This window comes from Oncorhynchus mykiss, chromosome 22, assembly GCF_057628025.1.
Source record: "Oncorhynchus mykiss isolate SJ-2025 chromosome 22, ASM5762802v1, whole genome shotgun sequence".
In the NCBI taxonomy this organism is placed as follows: domain Eukaryota; kingdom Metazoa; phylum Chordata; class Actinopteri; order Salmoniformes; family Salmonidae; genus Oncorhynchus; species Oncorhynchus mykiss.
Genome location: NC_143043.1, coordinates 2,286,992 through 2,309,652, shown reverse-complemented (window position 1 = coordinate 2,309,652; position 22,661 = coordinate 2,286,992). Strand labels below are relative to the sequence as shown.

The 22,661-nt window shown below is 52.8% G+C and overlaps 7 non-coding genes and 3 pseudogenes across 7 annotated transcripts; all 10 read left to right on the top strand.

Annotated features, from left to right (window-relative positions):
- The first annotated feature begins 1,822 nt into the window (after nucleotides 1-1,822).
- On the top strand, nucleotides 1,823-1,999 carry LOC149972685 (U2 spliceosomal RNA; annotated as a pseudogene).
- A 482-nt stretch (nucleotides 2,000-2,481) lies between these two features.
- On the top strand, nucleotides 2,482-2,598 carry LOC118945666 (U5 spliceosomal RNA). Its single transcript, XR_005040781.2, has one exon. It is a non-coding gene; the product is annotated as a U5 spliceosomal RNA (small nuclear RNA).
- Nucleotides 2,599-2,858: 260 nt separating this feature from the next.
- On the top strand, nucleotides 2,859-3,049 carry LOC149972684 (U2 spliceosomal RNA). Its single transcript, XR_016490772.1, has one exon. It is a non-coding gene; the product is annotated as a U2 spliceosomal RNA (small nuclear RNA).
- Nucleotides 3,050-3,517: 468 nt separating this feature from the next.
- Nucleotides 3,518-3,634, top strand: LOC149972683 (U5 spliceosomal RNA). The gene has a single exon (XR_016490814.1). It is a non-coding gene; the product is annotated as a U5 spliceosomal RNA (small nuclear RNA).
- A 248-nt stretch (nucleotides 3,635-3,882) lies between these two features.
- LOC118945558 (U2 spliceosomal RNA) lies at nucleotides 3,883-4,073 on the top strand. The gene has a single exon (XR_016490771.1). It is a non-coding gene; the product is annotated as a U2 spliceosomal RNA (small nuclear RNA).
- A 467-nt stretch (nucleotides 4,074-4,540) lies between these two features.
- Nucleotides 4,541-4,657, top strand: LOC118945654 (U5 spliceosomal RNA). Its single transcript, XR_005040769.1, has one exon. It is a non-coding gene; the product is annotated as a U5 spliceosomal RNA (small nuclear RNA).
- A 5,616-nt stretch (nucleotides 4,658-10,273) lies between these two features.
- Nucleotides 10,274-10,453, top strand: LOC149972682 (U2 spliceosomal RNA; annotated as a pseudogene).
- A 449-nt stretch (nucleotides 10,454-10,902) lies between these two features.
- Nucleotides 10,903-11,019, top strand: LOC118945647 (U5 spliceosomal RNA). The gene has a single exon (XR_005040762.1). It is a non-coding gene; the product is annotated as a U5 spliceosomal RNA (small nuclear RNA).
- Nucleotides 11,020-16,633: 5,614 nt separating this feature from the next.
- LOC118945555 (U2 spliceosomal RNA) lies at nucleotides 16,634-16,813 on the top strand (annotated as a pseudogene).
- Nucleotides 16,814-17,279: 466 nt separating this feature from the next.
- LOC149972681 (U5 spliceosomal RNA) lies at nucleotides 17,280-17,396 on the top strand. Its single transcript, XR_016490813.1, has one exon. It is a non-coding gene; the product is annotated as a U5 spliceosomal RNA (small nuclear RNA).
- The last annotated feature ends 5,265 nt before the right edge of the window (nucleotides 17,397-22,661 follow it).

Below are 22,661 nucleotides of genomic sequence, written 5' to 3'. Positions count from 1 at the left end.
AAGCTTTTGATCGCGTGAATAGATCCTTTCTATTCAGGGTATTAGGTAGATTAGGATTTGGGGAGAAGTTTATAGGATGGATCCGTACATTATATGTCGGAGCGGGGTGTCGAGTTAGTGTAAATAGTCACTTAGGTGACGTTTTTGACCTCTCGTCTGGGGTCAGGCAGGGATGCCCACTCTCGGCCCTCCTCTTCGTACTGTACATGGAGCCTCTGGGGGCTGCCATTAGGGCAGACACAGGGGTGGAGGGCTTGTTGATCCCTGGGAGCGGTGGGCTGCGTGTTAAGATGACGCAGTACGCCGACGACACTTCCTTGCTGTTGTGCAAGGACTCGTGCCTGACAAGGTCTCTTGCCATCATTGGGGATTTCACCCAAGCGTCGGGGGCGGTTCTGAATCATGCAAAGTCTTCCGTTAAGTTTTTCGGAAGATGGCGCGGTAGGACGGATGTGCCCGGGGGGTTATCTCTCTGTGAGGGGGCCCTGAGGATTCTTGGGGTCCATTTTGAGACCTCTGGCTCAGCGACGCTGAACTGGAACATGGGTATTGCAGTGGTACAGAAGAAGTTGGCAATGTGGAAGGCTAGGTCTTTGTCCTTTATAGGTAAGGTCCTGGTCCTAAAGGTGGATGTATTGCCATCTCTTTTGTACTTGGCGTACATCTACCCATTGCCAGCTTGTCTGAGGAGGCCTCTAGTGAGGCTTGTGTTTCAGTTCATGTGGGGTGGCAGGTACGAGTGGGTCGCCAGGGCGCGCATGCTCTGTCCCATCGGGGAGGGAGGTAGGGGGGTACCACATCTCCCCCTCAAGCTGGACGCAATTTTTGTTTCTTTCATGTTGACGGAGCTTGCTCAGCCAGTTATACACCCGTCCGGTTACCTCCTGCGGGTGTTCTTCTCGTATCAGGCGAGAAGCGTAATGGTGTGGTCTAACGCGGGTCCTCGGGCGGAACAGCTGCCGTGGCACTTTGGCCATGCGGCCAAGTGGCTGCGTGCGCACCCCGAGGTTGAAGTTGCCCGAGTAGGTTTAGATCACAGGCACCTGTACGAGGAGGTCAGGCAGGCAGGGAGTCCTGCGCCTGTAGCGGGCATCTCGTCGGTGGTCTGGGAGGGAGTGCAGGCGCGGGGCCTGGACAACAGGCTCAAGGACCTGAATTGGTTGAGCCTCCATAAGTGCTTGCCGGTACGTTCCATCATGTACCGGCATAGTTTGTCGCGATCCTCCACCTGTCCAAGATCTGCTTGTGGCAGGGAGGAGACTGTGCGCCATGCCTTCTGGGACTGTGCCTTTGCCGGACTAGTCTGGGCTAGGGCACGGGTGTTGCTAGGTATGGTTAGGAGCGATTTTTTGCTGACTTGGGCTAGGTTAGAGCGAGGCGTAGGGAGAGCGAGGGGAACGGAAAGGGACAGGTTTCTGCTCTGGCTTCTCATGAGTCTCTTTAAAAGGGGGCTGTGGGAAGCCAGGCAGAATTTAGTTAAGACAGGGAGAGATTGGGGGGTGGAAGGGATAGTGAGGAGGGTGGAAGGTGATGTGAGGGGGAGGATGAAGAGGGAGGAGATAAAGTGGGGGCAGCATGCGGCACGGGAGAGGTGGAAGGGGGGATTAGGGCTGGGAGTGTTAGAGTGAGGTTTGTAAGGGGATAGATTAGGGAAGGGAAGATAGGGAAGGGTTAGGTATTGGTTAGGTATGACGGGGAGGGACGATGCTCCCCTGAGGTTTGTTTTTGTTTGGGTGTTTGGTGATTTGGTTTTGTAAATAGTGAATTAAGAATGAGTGAGAATTATGGTTTGTAAAGTATGAATGGTATTGAGTGTAAATAAATTATTTTTTGTAAAAAAAAAAAATCTGTTCTTATCAGTTTAATATCTGATACGTCCCCCATCGGGGGACTACATATTAAATGGATTTTTCGAACAGGGAGTCGGAAATGGGGCTTGCTCCGTCCGCTCCACGCATCGACCCGGTATTGCAGTACCTCCGGGAACGGTGCAACACTTTTCTCCCGTTGTCAAGGGAAAATGCACATTCACAAAGCTATGTAAACAGCTGGCTAGCTAGCTAGCTGGCTAGCAGAAGAAGAGAAGGAAAGAAACATTCAAACTGAAAGAAAGGCGAAGCGCTCTTCAATGGGGTCCCCCGTTTCCCGCCATTTTACTTAAAAAAAAAAAAAAAAAAAAAAAAAAAAGAATTGGGGCCAGGATTGTGTGTGTGTGTGTCTCTCTCTCTCTCTCTCTCTCTCTCTCTCTCTCTCTCTCTCTCTCTCTCTCTCTCTCTCTCTCTCTCTCTCTCTCTCTCTCTCTCTCTCTCTCTCTCTCTCTCTCTCTCTCTCTCTCTCTCTCTGTGCCTCTGTGTCTGTGACCTTCTTTTTATCCACAGACAGCCCTCGAAAACTTGGAAGAGTGGGTTCCGGGAGCACCCGCGGGAACCCTGCCTAGAGTGCACAGAGTGTGTCTCGGGCCCCGACCTCTTGACTTCCATATGACTCTGGTTTCTCTTCATTACGCACAAGCCTTTCGCCTTTTACTAAAGACTTCCGTGGAGAGGAACACTTACGAGTTCAACGTATTTTTGGAGCGGCTTTGCTTCTTGCAGAGCCCGGTATCTTGTTTCAAGAGAAATTGACAGAGATGGGCCAGGATAGTGACTTAAAGACGCATTAGCGACTTTTTCCAAAAAACACCTGCCTGTTTGTTTCCAGGGAAACGGTGGGTGGGTGGGTGGGTGGGTGGGTGGGTGGGTGGGTGGTTGAGTGAGTGGGGGTTGGAGGGAGAGAGGAGCTGGCTTTTGCCAACCCACCCGCTGAGGTCTGTCGAGACCCCCGGGGGTCCGGCGGTTTCAGGGTTCCATTTGTGGGTTATCGCTTCTCGGCCTTTTGGCTCAGATCAAGTGTAGTATCTGTTCTTATCAGTTTAATATCTGATACGTCCCCCATCGGGGGACTACATATTAAATGGATTTTTCGAACAGGGAGTCGGAAATGGGGCTTGCTCCGTCCGCTCCACGCATCGACCCGGTATTGCAGTACCTCCGGGAACGGTGCAACACTTTTCTCCCGTTGTCAAGGGAAAATGCACATTCACAAAGCTATGTAAACAGCTGGCTAGCTAGCTAGCTGGCTAGCAGAAGAAGAGAAGGAAAGAAACATTCAAACTGAAAGAAAGGCGAAGCGCTCTTCAATGGGGTCCCCCGTTTCCCGCCATTTTACTTAAAAAAAAAAAAAAAAGAATTGGGGCCAGGATTGTGTGTGTGTGTCTCTCTCTCTCTCTCTCTCTCTCTCTCTCTCTCTCTCTCTCTCTCTCTCTCTCTCTCTCTCTCTCTCTCTCTCTCTCTCTCTCTCTCTCTCTCTCTCTCTCTCTCTCTCTCTCTCTCTCTCTCTGTGCCTCTGTGTCTGTGACCTTCTTTTTATCCACAGACAGCCCTCGAAAACTTGGAAGAGTGGGTTCCGGGAGCACCCGCGGGAACCCTGCCTAGAGTGCACAGAGTGTGTCTCGGGCCCCGACCTCTTGACTTCCATATGACTCTGGTTTCTCTTCATTACGCACAAGCCTTTCGCCTTTTACTAAAGACTTCCGTGGAGAGGAACACTTACGAGTTCAACGTATTTTTGGAGCGGCTTTGCTTCTTGCAGAGCCCGGTATCTTGTTTCAAGAGAAATTGACAGAGATGGGCCAGGATAGTGACTTAAAGACGCATTAGCGACTTTTTCCAAAAAACACCTGCCTGTTTGTTTCCAGGGAAACGGTGGGTGGGTGGGTGGGTGGGTGGGTGGTTGAGTGAGTGGGGGTTGGAGGGAGAGAGGAGCTGGCTTTTGCCAACCCACCCGCTGAGGTCTGTCGAGACCCCCGGGGGTCCGGCGGTTTCAGGGTTCCATTTGTGGGTTATCGCTTCTCGGCCTTTTGGCTCAGATCAAGTGTAGTATCTGTTCTTATCAGTTTAATATCTGATACGTCCCCCATCGGGGGACTACATATTAAATGGATTTTTCGAACAGGGAGTCGGAAATGGGGCTTGCTCCGTCCGCTCCACGCATCGACCCGGTATTGCAGTACCTCCGGGAACGGTGCAACACTTTTCTCCCGTTGTCAAGGGAAAATGCACATTCACAAAGCTATGTAAACAGCTGGCTAGCTAGCTAGCTGGCTAGCAGAAGAAGAGAAGGAAAGAAACATTCAAACTGAAAGAAAGGCGAAGCGCTCTTCAATGGGGTCCCCCGTTTCCCGCCATTTTACTTAAAAAAAAAAAAAAAAAAAAAAAAAAAAAAAGAATTGGGGCCAGGATTGTGTGTGTGTGTGTGTCTCTCTCTCTCTCTCTCTCTCTCTCTCTCTCTCTCTCTCTCTCTCTCTCTCTCTCTCTCTCTCTCTCTCTCTCTCTCTCTCTCTCTCTCTCTCTCTCTCTCTCTGTGCCTCTGTGTCTGTGACCTTCTTTTTATCCACAGACAGCCCTCGAAAACTTGGAAGAGTGGGTTCCGGGAGCACCCGCGGGAACCCTGCCTAGAGTGCACAGAGTGTGTCTCGGGCCCCGACCTCTTGACTTCCATATGACTCTGGTTTCTCTTCATTACGCACAAGCCTTTCGCCTTTTACTAAAGACTTCCGTGGAGAGGAACACTTACGAGTTCAACGTATTTTTGGAGCGGCTTTGCTTCTTGCAGAGCCCGGTATCTTGTTTCAAGAGAAATTGACAGAGATGGGCCAGGATAGTGACTTAAAGACGCATTAGCGACTTTTTCCAAAAAACACCTGCCTGTTTGTTTCCAGGGAAACGGTGGGTGGGTGGGTGGGTGGTTGAGTGAGTGGGGGTTGGAGGGAGAGAGGAGCTGGCTTTTGCCAACCCACCCGCTGAGGTCTGTCGAGACCCCCGGGGGTCCGGCGGTTTCAGGGTTCCATTTGTGGGTTATCGCTTCTCGGCCTTTTGGCTCAGATCAAGCTTGGTACTGAGGTGCCCCAGAGCCCGCTGAGCCAAAAGGTCGAAGGACGACCGGAGGGAGGAATTTTTACAAGGATTTGGCGGTTTTTTTAGAACCAACTTTCCTTTATTTTTCAGCTTCTGTCTAAAGAGAGCTTTTTTGGAAGAATGGAGCAACAGAAAAAAGAACGGGCAGTACCTACAATCGGGTTGGCTAACACGGTGAGATTTTCGTGGATTGAAAAGGAGAAGGAGCCATGGGGGAGAGAGACTTTTGGGAGGAATATCCTGATGGCCTACCTAAACCTGCAGGTCAAAGATGTTCTCTGTCTGCAGGGGAACCCATTAGAGAAGGCTTTTGATGTGACTTTATACACGGAGGAGAGACATGACGGAATAATGAAGAAGGTGAGGGCGGAGAAAGAAGAAGGACCCCTGTGCCATTATGCGGTGACCAGCCTGGCAAGGAATAACTTCAGGGTGGTCACCGTAAACATGTACAATCCGCATGTGAAGGATGAAGAAGTGAGGGCCTTTCTGGGGAGGTACATGGACAATGTCTCCTCAGCGAGGTACCTCAGGGACTCCCTGGGTTTCTGGAACGGGAAGAGAGGTTTCCAGGCGTTACTCAGGGAGTCCCCGAAGAGTGTGGATGGCTACCTCCATCCTCCGGCGATGTTCTCCCTGGGGGCTGACAGGGGAACACTATACTATGCACGTCAGCCCCCGTTCTGCAGGCGTTGTATGGCCTACGGCCATATCCTGGCCTCGTGCAGCACCAAGAAGTGTCGATTCTGTGGGTCGGAGGAGCACGAGGCCAGGGAATGTGACGAGCCCAAGGCTTGCCACGGGTGTGGCTCGAGAGCACACCTGTGGCGTGATTGCCCGGCTCGTCACAGGTCATACGCGTCTGCAGCTGGGGGGGGAGCGGGGGATGGGGGGAGGAAAGAAAGGACGCGTGCGGATTGTACGGATGGCACAGGGGAAAAGACGGCAAGGGAAGAGGACGGGAAGAAGGAAGAGGCGAGAAGAAAGAGGAGTGACGATGGGAAGAAGGAAAAAGAAGGAGAGAAGGAAAAGAAGGCGGAAGAACGGGAAGGAGCGGAGAAGAGGGAGAGTGGGACAGCGGTGCGAGAAGGAGTGGAAGAGGGAACGGTGACAGTGACTGGGACGGAGGGAGGGGTGGAGGTGGGAGGGGAGGGGGTGGGAGGGGGAGATGGGGGGAAGGAGTGGGGGGACAGCCTGCCAGGCTTCCTAGAGGAAGAGACAAGGGAATTGGTGGAGGAGTTAGCGGGGAGGGGACGTTGTGTTTCCCCGCTACCTCCTTCACCAAAGAAGAAAGGAAAGAAGAGGGGGAAGTTGGCAGGAAGTGAGAGGGAGGGGGGTGTGGAGGGGAAGGGGGGGGCTAAGAGAGTGGCGGGGGGGGGAGGGGGGGGTGCGTTGGCCTCCCTGTTTGCCTCAGCCCCTTACATTCTGGTGGAGGATGACTCCAGTGAGGGGTCTGTGGGCTGTGTGCTAGAGGGATCCCAACTACTGTTTGAGGAGATGGGGTCCCCTACGCTCAGCCCCGAGGCATACAGGGAGGGGGGGGTGGAGGGTGGTGGTGAGGAACCCAGGATGCAGGGCACTCGGCCTAACACACTGCCTGCATCCTGGGTTGGAGAGATGGAGGAGGACGGGGGGGCGTCGGAAGTGGAGAGGACGTCCCCGCCGGTGGAGATGGACCAGGGGAGCATCGGGTGAGTCTCCTGTTTTTTGTTTGGTTTGGGTTTATTTGTTGAGGGTTTGTTTGTTTTGTAAATAATTAAATGAATTTTTCTGTTAAATTGTTTAGTTTAAATGTAAGGGGGTTGAGGGATGTAATTAAAAGGAGGGCGGTGTTTAATTTTTTAGAGGGTGTGGGGTTTGATTTTTGTTTTTTACAGGAGGTTCACCTGAGGGATGGTGGGGATGTGTGTAGATTTAGGAAGGAGTGGGATAAGGGGGAATCTTTTTGGGGCATAGGAGGGGTGCACTCAACAGGAGTAGGAATATTGTGTGGTAATAGAGAGGTTAAGGTAGAGAGCACTTTTGTAATAGTGCAGGGTAGAGTATTGGGGATAGATGTAGTGTATAGAGAAGCTAGGTATAGGTTAATTGGGGTATATGGGCCACAGGTGGCGGCAGACAGAAGGGAGATGGTGGACTGTCTGGCGCCCCTGTGTGTCACAAATAGGCACTTGGTGATAGGAGGGGACTTTAATATAGATTTAGGGGTAGGTGGTGATAGTAGTGCAGGCGCAATCACCGGGCTAATGGCTTGCCATGGTCTGGTTGATGGTGGCCTGCATACTACTCCGGCAATGGTCGGTCCTACATGGCGCAACTCCAGGGGGGTTGCGCGGAGGCTCGACTACATTTTTATATCCAGGTCTTTGGGTCAGTTGTCTGGGCGCCTGTTGCCTGTGTTCTTCACGGATCACGACGGGGTGTTCCTGCAGGTGGGGTCGCCAGTCTGCCTCTTCGGTAGGGGGTACTGGAAGCTAGATCGGGATATACTGGAGGAGCAGGCTTTCGTTGACGCATTTTTTTGTTTCTTTCGGAGGCTTGACGGCCTCCGGTCCATGTGCGAGGGGGTGTTAGAGTGGTGGGATTTAGTGAAGGTGAGGATTAGGGCTTTTATAATAGGATATTGTAAAAGGAAAAAAAGGGAGGAAAGGAGGGAGGTGGATCGTATCCAAAGGTTAATTGAACTCGAGTACGAGGCGGGCAACCTCGGCGGGTCGATTGACTGGGAGAGATTCGCAGCCCTAAAGGCGCAGCTCAGGGAGCTGCAGGAGCAGAAGGCTCGAGCTTTCCTGGAGCGTGCGCATAGTGGCTTTCTAGAACATAATGAGACTTGTTCCGCTATGTTCTTTAAGTCGGTTAGGGCCAGGCAGAGTAGGAGGGTAATGCATGGCGTTAGGGAAGAAAATGGTAGTATAGTAAGTAAACCAGAGGAAATGGTCAGGGTGACAACTGATCATTTCCGAGGTTTATTTAAGGAAAGGGAAATCGATGTAGAGCAGGGAAACGTGTTTTTAGAACACTTGTCCCGGCGGTTGCCGGAGGACATTAGAGACGTGATGGAGGCCCAGATCTCACTAGAAGAGGTTGAGAGCGCTCTTAGGAGGATGGGTAAAGGGAAGGTGCCTGGGATGGATGGGCTGCCGGCTGAGTTTTACCTCAAGTTTTGGGGTATACTTGGACCGGTGGTCCTCGAAGTCTTGAAGGCCATCCTTGAGACGGGGGTCCCGGGGGGATCAATGGCTGTTGGTGTGCTGTCACTTCTTTATAAGAAGGGGGAAGCAACTGACCTTGGCAACTGGCGGCCGTTGACCATGCTGTGCGTAGATTACAAGATTCTTGCAAAGGTTTTAGCAGACCGGTTGCGCACAGCCCTTCCCTACGTCGTCCATGAGGATCAGACGTGCGGGGTAGAGGGCCGCTCTATAAGATGGAACCTACAGTTGATTAGGGACTCCATCGCCTGGGTTGAAGATAGAGGGCTGCCTTTAATGGTAGCAGCGCTAGATCAGGCGAAAGCTTTTGATCGCGTGAATAGATCCTTTCTATTCAGGGTATTAGGTAGATTAGGATTTGGGGAGAAGTTTATAGGATGGATCCGTACATTATATGTCGGAGCGGGGTGTCGAGTTAGTGTAAATAGTCACTTAGGTGACGTTTTTGACCTCTCGTCTGGGGTCAGGCAGGGATGCCCACTCTCGGCCCTCCTCTTCGTACTGTACATGGAGCCTCTGGGGGCTGCCATTAGGGCAGACACAGGGGTGGAGGGCTTGTTGATCCCTGGGAGCGGTGGGCTGCGTGTTAAGATGACGCAGTACGCCGACGACACTTCCTTGCTGTTGTGCAAGGACTCGTGCCTGACAAGGTCTCTTGCCATCATTGGGGATTTCACCCAAGCGTCGGGGGCGGTTCTGAATCATGCAAAGTCTTCCGTTAAGTTTTTCGGAAGATGGCGCGGTAGGACGGATGTGCCCGGGGGGTTATCTCTCTGTGAGGGGGCCCTGAGGATTCTTGGGGTCCATTTTGAGACCTCTGGCTCAGCGACGCTGAACTGGAACATGGGTATTGCAGTGGTACAGAAGAAGTTGGCAATGTGGAAGGCTAGGTCTTTGTCCTTTATAGGTAAGGTCCTGGTCCTAAAGGTGGATGTATTGCCATCTCTTTTGTACTTGGCGTACATCTACCCATTGCCAGCTTGTCTGAGGAGGCCTCTAGTGAGGCTTGTGTTTCAGTTCATGTGGGGTGGCAGGTACGAGTGGGTCGCCAGGGCGCGCATGCTCTGTCCCATCGGGGAGGGAGGTAGGGGGGTACCACATCTCCCCCTCAAGCTGGACGCAATTTTTGTTTCTTTCATGTTGACGGAGCTTGCTCAGCCAGTTATACACCCGTCCGGTTACCTCCTGCGGGTGTTCTTCTCGTATCAGGCGAGAAGCGTAATGGTGTGGTCTAACGCGGGTCCTCGGGCGGAACAGCTGCCGTGGCACTTTGGCCATGCGGCCAAGTGGCTGCGTGCGCACCCCGAGGTTGAAGTTGCCCGAGTAGGTTTAGATCACAGGCACCTGTACGAGGAGGTCAGGCAGGCAGGGAGTCCTGCGCCTGTAGCGGGCATCTCGTCGGTGGTCTGGGAGGGAGTGCAGGCGCGGGGCCTGGACAACAGGCTCAAGGACCTGAATTGGTTGAGCCTCCATAAGTGCTTGCCGGTACGTTCCATCATGTACCGGCATAGTTTGTCGCGATCCTCCACCTGTCCAAGATCTGCTTGTGGCAGGGAGGAGACTGTGCGCCATGCCTTCTGGGACTGTGCCTTTGCCGGACTAGTCTGGGCTAGGGCACGGGTGTTGCTAGGTATGGTTAGGAGCGATTTTTTGCTGACTTGGGCTAGGTTAGAGCGAGGCGTAGGGAGAGCGAGGGGAACGGAAAGGGACAGGTTTCTGCTCTGGCTTCTCATGAGTCTCTTTAAAAGGGGGCTGTGGGAAGCCAGGCAGAATTTAGTTAAGACAGGGAGAGATTGGGGGGTGGAAGGGATAGTGAGGAGGGTGGAAGGTGATGTGAGGGGGAGGATGAAGAGGGAGGAGATAAAGTGGGGGCAGCATGCGGCACGGGAGAGGTGGAAGGGGGGATTAGGGCTGGGAGTGTTAGAGTGAGGTTTGTAAGGGGATAGATTAGGGAAGGGAAGATAGGGAAGGGTTAGGTATTGGTTAGGTATGACGGGGAGGGACGATGCTCCCCTGAGGTTTGTTTTTGTTTGGGTGTTTGGTGATTTTGTAAATAGAATGAATGTGAATTATTATTTTGTAAAGTATGAATGGTATTGAGTGTAAATAAATTATTTTTTGTAAAAAAAAAAATCTGTTCTTATCAGTTTAATATCTGATACGTCCCCCATCGGGGGACTACATATTAAATGGATTTTTCGAACAGGGAGTCGGAAATGGGGCTTGCTCCGTCCGCTCCACGCATCGACCCGGTATTGCAGTACCTCCGGGAACGGTGCAACACTTTTCTCCCGTTGTCAAGGGAAAATGCACATTCACAAAGCTATGTAAACAGCTGGCTAGCTAGCTAGCTGGCTAGCAGAAGAAGAGAAGGAAAGAAACATTCAAACTGAAAGAAAGGCGAAGCGCTCTTCAATGGGGTCCCCCGTTTCCCGCCATTTTACTTAAAAAAAAAAAAAAAGAATTGGGGCCAGGATTGTGTGTGTGTGTGTCTCTCTCTCTCTCTCTCTCTCTCTCTCTCTCTCTCTCTCTCTCTCTCTCTCTCTCTCTCTCTCTCTCTCTCTCTCTCTCTCTCTCTCTCTCTCTCTCTCTCTCTGTGCCTCTGTGTCTGTGACCTTCTTTTTATCCACAGACAGCCCTCGAAAACTTGGAAGAGTGGGTTCCGGGAGCACCCGCGGGAACCCTGCCTAGAGTGCACAGAGTGTGTCTCGGGCCCCGACCTCTTGACTTCCATATGACTCTGGTTTCTCTTCATTACGCACAAGCCTTTCGCCTTTTACTAAAGACTTCCGTGGAGAGGAACACTTACGAGTTCAACGTATTTTTGGAGCGGCTTTGCTTCTTGCAGAGCCCGGTATCTTGTTTCAAGAGAAATTGACAGAGATGGGCCAGGATAGTGACTTAAAGACGCATTAGCGACTTTTTCCAAAAAACACCTGCCTGTTTGTTTCCAGGGAAACGGTGGGTGGGTGGGTGGGTGGTTGAGTGAGTGGGGGTTGGAGGGAGAGAGGAGCTGGCTTTTGCCAACCCACCCGCTGAGGTCTGTCGAGACCCCCGGGGGTCCGGCGGTTTCAGGGTTCCATTTGTGGGTTATCGCTTCTCGGCCTTTTGGCTCAGATCAAGCTTGGTACTGAGGTGCCCCAGAGCCCGCTGAGCCAAAAGGTCGAAGGACGACCGGAGGGAGGAATTTTTACAAGGATTTGGCGGTTTTTTTAGAACCAACTTTCCTTTATTTTTCAGCTTCTGTCTAAAGAGAGCTTTTTTGGAAGAATGGAGCAACAGAAAAAAGAACGGGCAGTACCTACAATCGGGTTGGCTAACACGGTGAGATTTTCGTGGATTGAAAAGGAGAAGGAGCCATGGGGGAGAGAGACTTTTGGGAGGAATATCCTGATGGCCTACCTAAACCTGCAGGTCAAAGATGTTCTCTGTCTGCAGGGGAACCCATTAGAGAAGGCTTTTGATGTGACTTTATACACGGAGGAGAGACATGACGGAATAATGAAGAAGGTGAGGGCGGAGAAAGAAGAAGGACCCCTGTGCCATTATGCGGTGACCAGCCTGGCAAGGAATAACTTCAGGGTGGTCACCGTAAACATGTACAATCCGCATGTGAAGGATGAAGAAGTGAGGGCCTTTCTGGGGAGGTACATGGACAATGTCTCCTCAGCGAGGTACCTCAGGGACTCCCTGGGTTTCTGGAACGGGAAGAGAGGTTTCCAGGCGTTACTCAGGGAGTCCCCGAAGAGTGTGGATGGCTACCTCCATCCTCCGGCGATGTTCTCCCTGGGGGCTGACAGGGGAACACTATACTATGCACGTCAGCCCCCGTTCTGCAGGCGTTGTATGGCCTACGGCCATATCCTGGCCTCGTGCAGCACCAAGAAGTGTCGATTCTGTGGGTCGGAGGAGCACGAGGCCAGGGAATGTGACGAGCCCAAGGCTTGCCACGGGTGTGGCTCGAGAGCACACCTGTGGCGTGATTGCCCGGCTCGTCACAGGTCATACGCGTCTGCAGCTGGGGGGGGAGCGGGGGATGGGGGGAGGAAAGAAAGGACGCGTGCGGATTGTACGGATGGCACAGGGGAAAAGACGGCAAGGGAAGAGGACGGGAAGAAGGAAGAGGCGAGAAGAAAGAGGAGTGACGATGGGAAGAAGGAAAAAGAAGGAGAGAAGGAAAAGAAGGCGGAAGAACGGGAAGGAGCGGAGAAGAGGGAGAGTGGGACAGCGGTGCGAGTAGGAGTGGAAGAGGGAACGGTGACAGTGACTGGGACGGAGGGAGGGGTGGAGGTGGGAGGGGAGGGGGTGGAGGGGGAGATGGGGGGAAGGAGTGGGGGGACAGCCTGCCAGGCTTCCTAGAGGAAGAGACAAGGGAATTGGTGGAGGAGTTAGCGGGGAGGGGACGTTGTGTTTCCCCGCTACCTCCTTCACCAAAGAAGAAGGGGAAGAAGAGGGTAAGCTTGGCAGGTAGTGAGAGGGAGGGGGGTGTGGAGGGGAAGGGGGGGGCTAAGAGAGTGGCGGGGGGGGGAGGGGGGGTGCGTTGGCCTCCCTGTTTGCCTCAGCCCCTTACATTCTGGTGGAGGATGACTCCAGTGAGGGGTCTGTGGGCTGTGTGCTAGAGGGATCCCAACTACTGTTTGAGGAGATGGGGTCCCCTACGCTCAGCCCCGAGGCATACAGGGAGGGGGGGGTGGAGGGTGGTGGTGAGGAACCCAGGATGCAGGGCACTCGGCCTAACACACTGCCTGCATCCTGGGTTGGAGAGATGGAGGAGGACGGGGGGGCGTCGGAAGTGGAGAGGACGTCCCCGCCGGTGGAGATGGACCAGGGGAGCATCGGGTGAGTCTCCTGTTTTTTGTTTGGTTTGGGTTTATTTGTTGAGGGTTTGTTTGTTTTGTAAATAATTAAATGAATTTTTCTGTTAAATTGTTTAGTTTAAATGTAAGGGGGTTGAGGGATGTAATTAAAAGGAGGGCGGTGTTTAATTTTTTAGAGGGTGTGGGGTTTGATTTTTGTTTTTTACAGGAGGTTCACCTGAGGGATGGTGGGGATGTGTGTAGATTTAGGAAGGAGTGGGATAAGGGGGAATCTTTTTGGGGCATAGGAGGGGTGCACTCAACAGGAGTAGGAATATTGTGTGGTAATAGAGAGGTTAAGGTAGAGAGCACTTTTGTAATAGTGCAGGGTAGAGTATTGGGGATAGATGTAGTGTATAGAGAAGCTAGGTATAGGTTAATTGGGGTATATGGGCCACAGGTGGCGGCAGACAGAAGGGAGATGGTGGACTGTCTGGCGCCCCTGTGTGTCACAAATAGGCACTTGGTGATAGGAGGGGACTTTAATATAGATTTAGGGGTAGGTGGTGATAGTAGTGCAGGCGCAATCACCGGGCTAATGGCTTGCCATGGTCTGGTTGATGGTGGCCTGCATACTACTCCGGCAATGGTCGGTCCTACATGGCGCAACTCCAGGGGGGTTGCGCGGAGGCTCGACTACATTTTTATATCCAGGTCTTTGGGTCAGTTGTCTGGGCGCCTGTTGCCTGTGTTCTTCACGGATCACGACGGGGTGTTCCTGCAGGTGGGGTCGCCAGTCTGCCTCTTCGGTAGGGGGTACTGGAAGCTAGATCGGGATATACTGGAGGAGCAGGCTTTCGTTGACGCATTTTTTTGTTTCTTTCGGAGGCTTGACGGCCTCCGGTCCATGTGCGAGGGGGTGTTAGAGTGGTGGGATTTAGTGAAGGTGAGGATTAGGGCTTTTATAATAGGATATTGTAAAAGGAAAAAAAGGGAGGAAAGGAGGGAGGTGGATCGTATCCAAAGGTTAATTGAACTCGAGTACGAGGCGGGCAACCTCGGCGGGTCGATTGACTGGGAGAGATTCGCAGCCCTAAAGGCGCAGCTCAGGGAGCTGCAGGAGCAGAAGGCTCGAGCTTTCCTGGAGCGTGCGCATAGTGGCTTTCTAGAACATAATGAGACTTGTTCCGCTATGTTCTTTAAGTCGGTTAGGGCCAGGCAGAGTAGGAGGGTAATGCATGGCGTTAGGGAAGAAAATGGTAGTATAGTAAGTAAACCAGAGGAAATGGTCAGGGTGACAACTGATCATTTCCGAGGTTTATTTAAGGAAAGGGAAATCGATGTAGAGCAGGGAAACGTGTTTTTAGAACACTTGTCCCGGCGGTTGCCGGAGGACATTAGAGACGTGATGGAGGCCCAGATCTCACTAGAAGAGGTTGAGAGCGCTCTTAGGAGGATGGGTAAAGGGAAGGTGCCTGGGATGGATGGGCTGCCGGCTGAGTTTTACCTCAAGTTTTGGGGTATACTTGGACCGGTGGTCCTCGAAGTCTTGAAGGCCATCCTTGAGACGGGGGTCCCGGGGGGATCAATGGCTGTTGGTGTGCTGTCACTTCTTTATAAGAAGGGGGAAGCAACTGACCTTGGCAACTGGCGGCCGTTGACCATGCTGTGCGTAGATTACAAGATTCTTGCAAAGGTTTTAGCAGACCGGTTGCGCACAGCCCTTCCCTACGTCGTCCATGAGGATCAGACGTGCGGGGTAGAGGGCCGCTCTATAAGATGGAACCTACAGTTGATTAGGGACTCCATCGCCTGGGTTGAAGATAGAGGGCTGCCTTTAATGGTAGCAGCGCTAGATCAGGCGAAAGCTTTTGATCGCGTGAATAGATCCTTTCTATTCAGGGTATTAGGTAGATTAGGATTTGGGGAGAAGTTTATAGGATGGATCCGTACATTATATGTCGGAGCGGGGTGTCGAGTTAGTGTAAATAGTCACTTAGGTGACGTTTTTGACCTCTCGTCTGGGGTCAGGCAGGGATGCCCACTCTCGGCCCTCCTCTTCGTACTGTACATGGAGCCTCTGGGGGCTGCCATTAGGGCAGACACAGGGGTGGAGGGCTTGTTGATCCCTGGGAGCGGTGGGCTGCGTGTTAAGATGACGCAGTACGCCGACGACACTTCCTTGCTGTTGTGCAAGGACTCGTGCCTGACAAGGTCTCTTGCCATCATTGGGGATTTCACCCAAGCGTCGGGGGCGGTTCTGAATCATGCAAAGTCTTCCGTTAAGTTTTTCGGAAGATGGCGCGGTAGGACGGATGTGCCCGGGGGGTTATCTCTCTGTGAGGGGGCCCTGAGGATTCTTGGGGTCCATTTTGAGACCTCTGGCTCAGCGACGCTGAACTGGAACATGGGTATTGCAGTGGTACAGAAGAAGTTGGCAATGTGGAAGGCTAGGTCTTTGTCCTTTATAGGTAAGGTCCTGGTCCTAAAGGTGGATGTATTGCCATCTCTTTTGTACTTGGCGTACATCTACCCATTGCCAGCTTGTCTGAGGAGGCCTCTAGTGAGGCTTGTGTTTCAGTTCATGTGGGGTGGCAGGTACGAGTGGGTCGCCAGGGCGCGCATGCTCTGTCCCATCGGGGAGGGAGGTAGGGGGGTACCACATCTCCCCCTCAAGCTGGACGCAATTTTTGTTTCTTTCATGTTGACGGAGCTTGCTCAGCCAGTTATACACCCGTCCGGTTACCTCCTGCGGGTGTTCTTCTCGTATCAGGCGAGAAGCGTAATGGTGTGGTCTAACGCGGGTCCTCGGGCGGAACAGCTGCCGTGGCACTTTGGCCATGCGGCCAAGTGGCTGCGTGCGCACCCCGAGGTTGAAGTTGCCCGAGTAGGTTTAGATCACAGGCACCTGTACGAGGAGGTCAGGCAGGCAGGGAGTCCTGCGCCTGTAGCGGGCATCTCGTCGGTGGTCTGGGAGGGAGTGCAGGCGCGGGGCCTGGACAACAGGCTCAAGGACCTGAATTGGTTGAGCCTCCATAAGTGCTTGCCGGTACGTTCCATCATGTACCGGCATAGTTTGTCGCGATCCTCCACCTGTCCAAGATCTGCTTGTGGCAGGGAGGAGACTGTGCGCCATGCCTTCTGGGACTGTGCCTTTGCCGGACTAGTCTGGGCTAGGGCACGGGTGTTGCTAGGTATGGTTAGGAGCGATTTTTTGCTGACTTGGGCTAGGTTAGAGCGAGGCGTAGGGAGAGCGAGGGGAACGGAAAGGGACAGGTTTCTGCTCTGGCTTCTCATGAGTCTCTTTAAAAGGGGGCTGTGGGAAGCCAGGCAGAATTTAGTTAAGACAGGGAGAGATTGGGGGGTGGAAGGGATAGTGAGGAGGGTGGAAGGTGATGTGAGGGGGAGGATGAAGAGGGAGGAGATAAAGTGGGGGCAGCATGCGGCACGGGAGAGGTGGAAGGGGGGATTAGGGCTGGGAGTGTTAGAGTGAGGTTTGTAAGGGGATAGATTAGGGAAGGGAAGATAGGGAAGGGTTAGGTATTGGTTAGGTATGACGGGGAGGGACGATGCTCCCCTGAGGTTTGTTTTTGTTTGGGTGTTTGGTGATTTTGTAAATAGAATGAATGTGAATTATTATTTTGTAAAGTATGAATGGTATTGAGTGTAAATAAATTATTTTTTGTAAAAAAAAAAATCTGTTCTTATCAGTTTAATATCTGATACGTCCCCCATCGGGGGACTACATATTAAATGGATTTTTCGAACAGGGAGTCGGAAATGGGGCTTGCTCCGTCCGCTCCACGCATCGACCCGGTATTGCAGTACCTCCGGGAACGGTGCAACACTTTTCTCCCGTTGTCAAGGAAAATGCACATTCACAAAGCTATGTAAACAGCTGGCTAGCTAGCTAGCTGGCTAGCAGAAGAAGAGAAGGAAAGAAACATTCAAACTGAAAGAAAGGCGAAGCGCTCTTCAATGGGGTCCCCCGTTTCCGCCATTTTACTTAAAAAAAAAAAAAAAAGAATTGGGGCCAGGATTGTGTGTGTGTGTGTCTCTCTCTCTCTCTCTCTCTCTCTCTCTCTCTCTCTCTCTCTCTCTCTCTCTCTCTCTCTCTCTCTCTCTCTCTCTCTCTCTCTCTCTCTCTCTCTCTCTCTCTCTCTCTCTCTCTCTCTCTGTGCCTCTGTGTCTGTGACCTTCTTTTTATCCACAGACAGCCCTCGAAAACTTGGAAGAGTGGGTTCCGGGAGCACCCGCGGGAACCCTGCCTAGAGTGCACAGAGTGTGTCTCGGGCCCCGACCTCTTGACTTCCATATGACTCTGGTTTCTCTTCATTACGCACAAGCCTTTCGCCTTTTACTAAAGACTTCCGTGGAGAGGAACACTTACGAGTTCAACGTATTTTTGGAGCGGCTTTGCTTCTTGCAGAGCCCGGTATCTTGGTTCAAGAGAAATTGACAGAGATGGGCCAGGATAGTGACTTAAAGACGCATTAGCGACTTTTTCCAAAAAACACCTGCCTGTTTGTTTCCAGGGAAACGGTGGGTGGGTGGGTGGGTGGTTGAGTGAGTGGGGGTTGGAGGGAGAGAGGAGCTGGCTTTTGCCAACCCACCCGCTGAGGTCTGTCGAGACCCCCGGGGGTCCGGCGGTTTCAGGGTTCCATTTGTGGGTTATCGCTTCTCGGCCTTTTGGCTCAGATCAAGCTTGGTACTGAGGTGCCCCAGAGCCCGCTGAGCCAAAAGGTCGAAGGACGACCGGAGGGAGGAATTTTTACAAGGATTTGGCGGTTTTTTTAGAACCAACTTTCCTTTATTTTTCAGCTTCTGTCTAAAGAGAGCTTTTTTGGAAGAATGGAGCAACAGAAAAAAGAACGGGCAGTACCTACAATCGGGTTGGCTAACACGGTGAGATTTTCGTGGGATTGAAAAGGAGAAGGAGCCATGGGGGAGAGAGACTTTTGGGAGGAATATCCTGATGGCCTACCTAAACCTGCAGGTCAAAGATGTTCTCTGTCTGCAGGGGAACCCATTAGAGAAGGCTTTTGATGTGACTTTATACACGGAGGAGAGACATGACGGAATAATGAAGAAGGTGAGGGCGGAGAAAGAAGAAGGACCCCTGTGCCATTATGCGGTGACCAGCCTGGCAAGGAATAACTTCAGGGTGGTCACCGTAAACATGTACAATCCGCATGTGAAGGATGAAGAAGTGAGGGCCTTTCTGGGGAGGTACATGGACAATGTCTCCTCAGCGAGGTACCTCAGGGACTCCCTGGGTTTCTGGAACGGGAAGAGAGGTTTCCAGGCGTTACTCAGGGAGTTCCCCGAAGAGTGTGGATGGCTACCTCCATCCTCCGGCGATGTTCTCCCTGGGGGCTGACAGGGGAACACTATACTATGACACGTCAGCCCCCGTTCTGCAGGCGTTGTATGGCCTACGGCCATATCCTGGCCTCGTGCAGCACCAAGAAGTGTCGATTCTGTGGGTCGGAGGAGCACGAGGCCAGGGAATGTGACGAGCCCAAGGCTTGCCACGGGTGTGGCTCGAGAGCACACCTGTGGCGTGATTGCCCGGCTCGTCACAGGTCATACGCGTCTGCAGCTGGGGGGGGAGCGGGGGATGGGGGGAGGAAAGAAAGGACGCGTGCGGATTGTACGGATGGCACAGGGGAAAAGACGGCAAGGGAAGAGGACGGGAAGAAGGAAGAGGCGAGAAGAAAGAGGAGTGACGATGGGAAGAAGGAAAAAGAAGGAGAGAAGGAAAGAAGGCGGAAGAACGGGAAGGAGCGGAGAAGAGGAGAGTGGGACAGCGGTGCGAGAAGGAGTGGAAGAGGGAACGGTGACAGTGACTGGGACGGAGGGAGGGGTGGAGGTGGGAGGGGAGGGGGTGGGAGGGGGAGAGGGGGGAAGGAGTGGGGGGACAGCCTGCCAGGCTTCCTAGAGGAAGAGACAAGGGAATTGGTGGAGGAGTTAGCGGGGAGGGGACGTTGTGTTTCCCCGCTACCTCCTTCACCAAAGAAGAAGGGGAAGAAGAGGGTAAGCTTGGCAGGTAGTGAGAGGGAGGGGGGTGTGGAGGGGAAGGGGGGGGCTAAGAGAGTGGGGGGGGGGAGGGGGGGTGCGTTGGCCTCCCTGTTTGCCTCAGCCCCTTACATTCTGGTGGAGGATGACTCCAGTGAGGGGTCTGTGGGCTGTGTGCTAGAGGGATCCCAACTACTGTTTGAGGAGATGGGGTCCCCTACGCTCAGCCCCGAGGCATACAGGGAGGGGGGGGTGGAGGTGGTGGTGAGGAACCCAGGATGCAGGGCACTCGGCCTAACACACTGCCTGCATCCTGGGTTGGAGAGATGGAGGAGGACGGGGGGGCGTCGGAAGTGGAGAGGACGTCCCCGCCGGTGGAGATGGACCAGGGGAGCATCGGGTGAGTCTCCTGTTTTTTGTTTGGTTTGGGTTTATTTGTTGAGGGTTTGTTTGTTTTGTAAATAATTAAATGAATTTTTCTGTTAAATTGTTTAGTTTAAATGTAAGGGGGTTGAGGGATGTAATTAAAGGAGGGCGGTGTTTAATTTTTTAGAGGGTGTGGGGTTTGATTTTTGTTTTTTACAGGAGGTTCACCTGAGGGATGGTGGGGATGTGTGTAGATTTAGGAAGGAGTGTTCTTTTGTCTAGAGGAAGGCGTCGGTTCCCTTGCAGAGATGGCGAGGTCTTCTTCAAATGGGTCGGTCCCAGGGATCGGACTGGCTAATACCGTGCGGTTTTCATGGAATGAGAAGGATATAGAACCTTTTGGACGAGAGGTGTTTGGGAGATCAATCCTGATGGGGGTGCTGAAGTTGACCATAAAGGATGTGTTTTGCCTGCAAGGCAACTCTTTGGATGGGACTTTTGATGTGGCTTTTTATACGGAAAGCAAGCATGAGGAGATTCTAAAGAAGGTGAGAGGGGTGTCTGATACGAAGCCGATGTGCCATTATTTGGTGAAGAGCTTGGCCAGAAACAATTTCCGGGTCGTGACCGTGAATATGTACAACCCCTACGTCAAGGATGAGGAGGTGAGGGCCTTTCTGGGGAGATATATGGATAATGTCTCCTCAGGAAGGCCCATCAAGGACTCTTTGGGATTTTGGACGGGGAGGAGAGGGTTTCAGGCCCTCCTCAGGGAAGATCCTAGGGGAGAGGGAGGGTTCCTTCATCCCCGGCTATGTTCTCCCTGGGGGCTGACAGGGGGACGTTATACTATGCACGTCAGCCCCATTCTGCAGGCGCTGTATGGCCTATGGACACATCCTGGCCTCGTGCAGCACTAGAAAGTGTAGATTTTGTGGGTCTGGGGAGCACGAGGCCAAGGATTGCGACGAGCCGAAGGCTTGCCACGGGTGTGGTTCCATTCAGCACCTGTGGCGTGATTGCCCGGCTCGTCAGCGGTCATACGCGTCTGCAGTTGGAGGGGGAGCAGGAGCGGGGGATGGGGGAAGAAGAGGAGGGGAAGGACGGCCTTTTCAGGCACAAAGAGATGGCCCAGAGGATAAGAAAAAGAAGAGGAGAAAAGAGTGATAGCAGGAGGAGAAAGGACAAGGGAAGATGCGGAAGCAGAAGATGGGGAGAAGAATGAAGATGGAGGACCGGTGGGAGGGGTGCCTGTGGCAGGACCTGTGGGAGGGGTGCCTGTCGAAGGACCTGTGGAGGGGGGGGGGTTGCCTGTGGAAGGACCTGTGGAGGGGAGGGGGTGCCTGGGGCAGGACCGGTGGAGGGGAGGGGGTGCCTGGGGCAGGACCGGTGGAGCGGGAGGGGGGAGAGGGGTACGGGAGTGGGGGGATAGCATGTCGGATTTCCTTGTGGAAGAGATGAGGGAAATGGTGGAGGAGCTAGCGGGGAAGAGGGGTAGTGTATCCCCGCTACCTCCTACACCAAAAAAAGACAAAAAGAAACGGAAGATGAAGGGGGGCTCGGGAGGTAGAGAGGGGGAGGGGGGTGTAGAGGGGGAGGGGGGGCTAAGAGATCAGCGGGGGGGGGAGGGGGGAGGACATTGGTCTCCCTGTTTGCCTCAACCCCTCAAAATTTAGAGGAGGGTGGCTTCGGTGAGGGGTCTGTGGGCTGTTTGTCGGAGGGGTCTCAACTCCTGTTTGGGGAGATGGGATCCCCGACACTCAGCCCCGAGGCATACAGGGGGGGGGGGTTGGAGGGTGGTGGTGAGGAACCCAGGGTGCAGGGCACTAGGCCTAACACACTGCCTGCATCCTGGGTTGGAGGGATGGAGGAGGACGGGGGGGCGTCAGGAGAGGAGAGGACGTCCCCGCCGGTGGAGATGGACCAGGGGAGCATCGGGTGAGTCTCCTGTTTTTTCTTTGGATTTTGGGTTAAATTGTAAGTAATCATTAAATAAATAGGTCTGTTTCTTTTCTTAGTTTAAATGTTAGAGGGTTGAGGGATTTTGTTAAAAGGAGGGCGGTTTTTTGTTATTTAGAGGGTGTGGGTTTTGATTTCTGTTTTTTACAGGAGGTTCACCTGAGGGATGGTGGGGATGTGCATAGATTTAGGAGGGAGAGGGATAAGGGGGAATCTTTTTGGGGCATAGGAGGGGTGCACTCAACAGGAGTAGGAATTTTGTGTGGAAATAGAGAGGTTAAGATAGAGAGCACTTTTGTTATAATGCAGGGTAGAGTAATGGGGATAGATGTAGTGTATAGAGAAGCTAGGTATAGGTTAATTGGGGTGTATGGACCACAGGTGGCGGCAGACAGGAGGGAGATGGTGGACTGTCTGGCGCCCCTGTGTGTTACAAATAGGCACTTGGTGATAGGAGGGGATTTGAATATAGATTTAGAGGTAGGGGGTGATAGTAGTGTAGGCGCCATCACCGGGCTAATGGCTTGCCATGGTCTGGTTGATGGTGGCCTGCACACTACTCCGGTAATGGTCGGTCCTACATGGCGCAACTCCAGGGGGGTTGCGCGGAGGCTCGACTACATTTTTGTATCCAGGTCTTTGGGTCAGTTGTCTGGGCGGCTGTTGCCTGTTTTCTTCTCGGATCACGACGGGGTGTTCCTGCAGGTGGGGTCGCCAGTCTGCCTCTTCGGTAGGGGGTACTGGAAATTAGATCGGGGTATACTGGAGGAGCGGGCTTTCGTTGACTCATTTTTTTGTTTCTTTCGAAGGCTTGATGGCCTCCGGTCTATGTGCGAGGGGGTGTTAGAGTGGTGGGATTTAGTTAAGGTGAGGATTAGGGCTTTTATAATAGGGTATTGTAAAAGGAAAAAGAGGGAGGAAAGGAGGGAGGTGGATCGTATCCAAAGGTTAATTGAACTCGAGCATGAGGCGGGCAACCTCGGCGGGTCGATTGACTGGGAGAGATTCGCAGCCCTAAAGGCGCAGCTCAGGGAGCTGCAGGAGCAGAAGGCTCGAGCTTTCCTAGAGCATGCGCATAGTGGCTTCCTAGAACATAATGAGACTTGTTCCGCTATGTTCTTTAAGTCGGTTAGGGCCAGGCAGAGTAGGAAGATAATGCATGGCGTTAGGGAAGAAAATGGTAGTATAGTAAGTAAACCAGAGGAAATGGTCAGGGTGACAACTGATCATTTCCGAGGTTTATTTAAGGAAAGGGAGATAGATGTAGAGCAGGGAAACGTGTTTTTAGAACACTTGTCCCGGCGGTTGCCGGAGGACATTAGAGACGTGATGGAGGCCCAGATCTCACTAGAAGA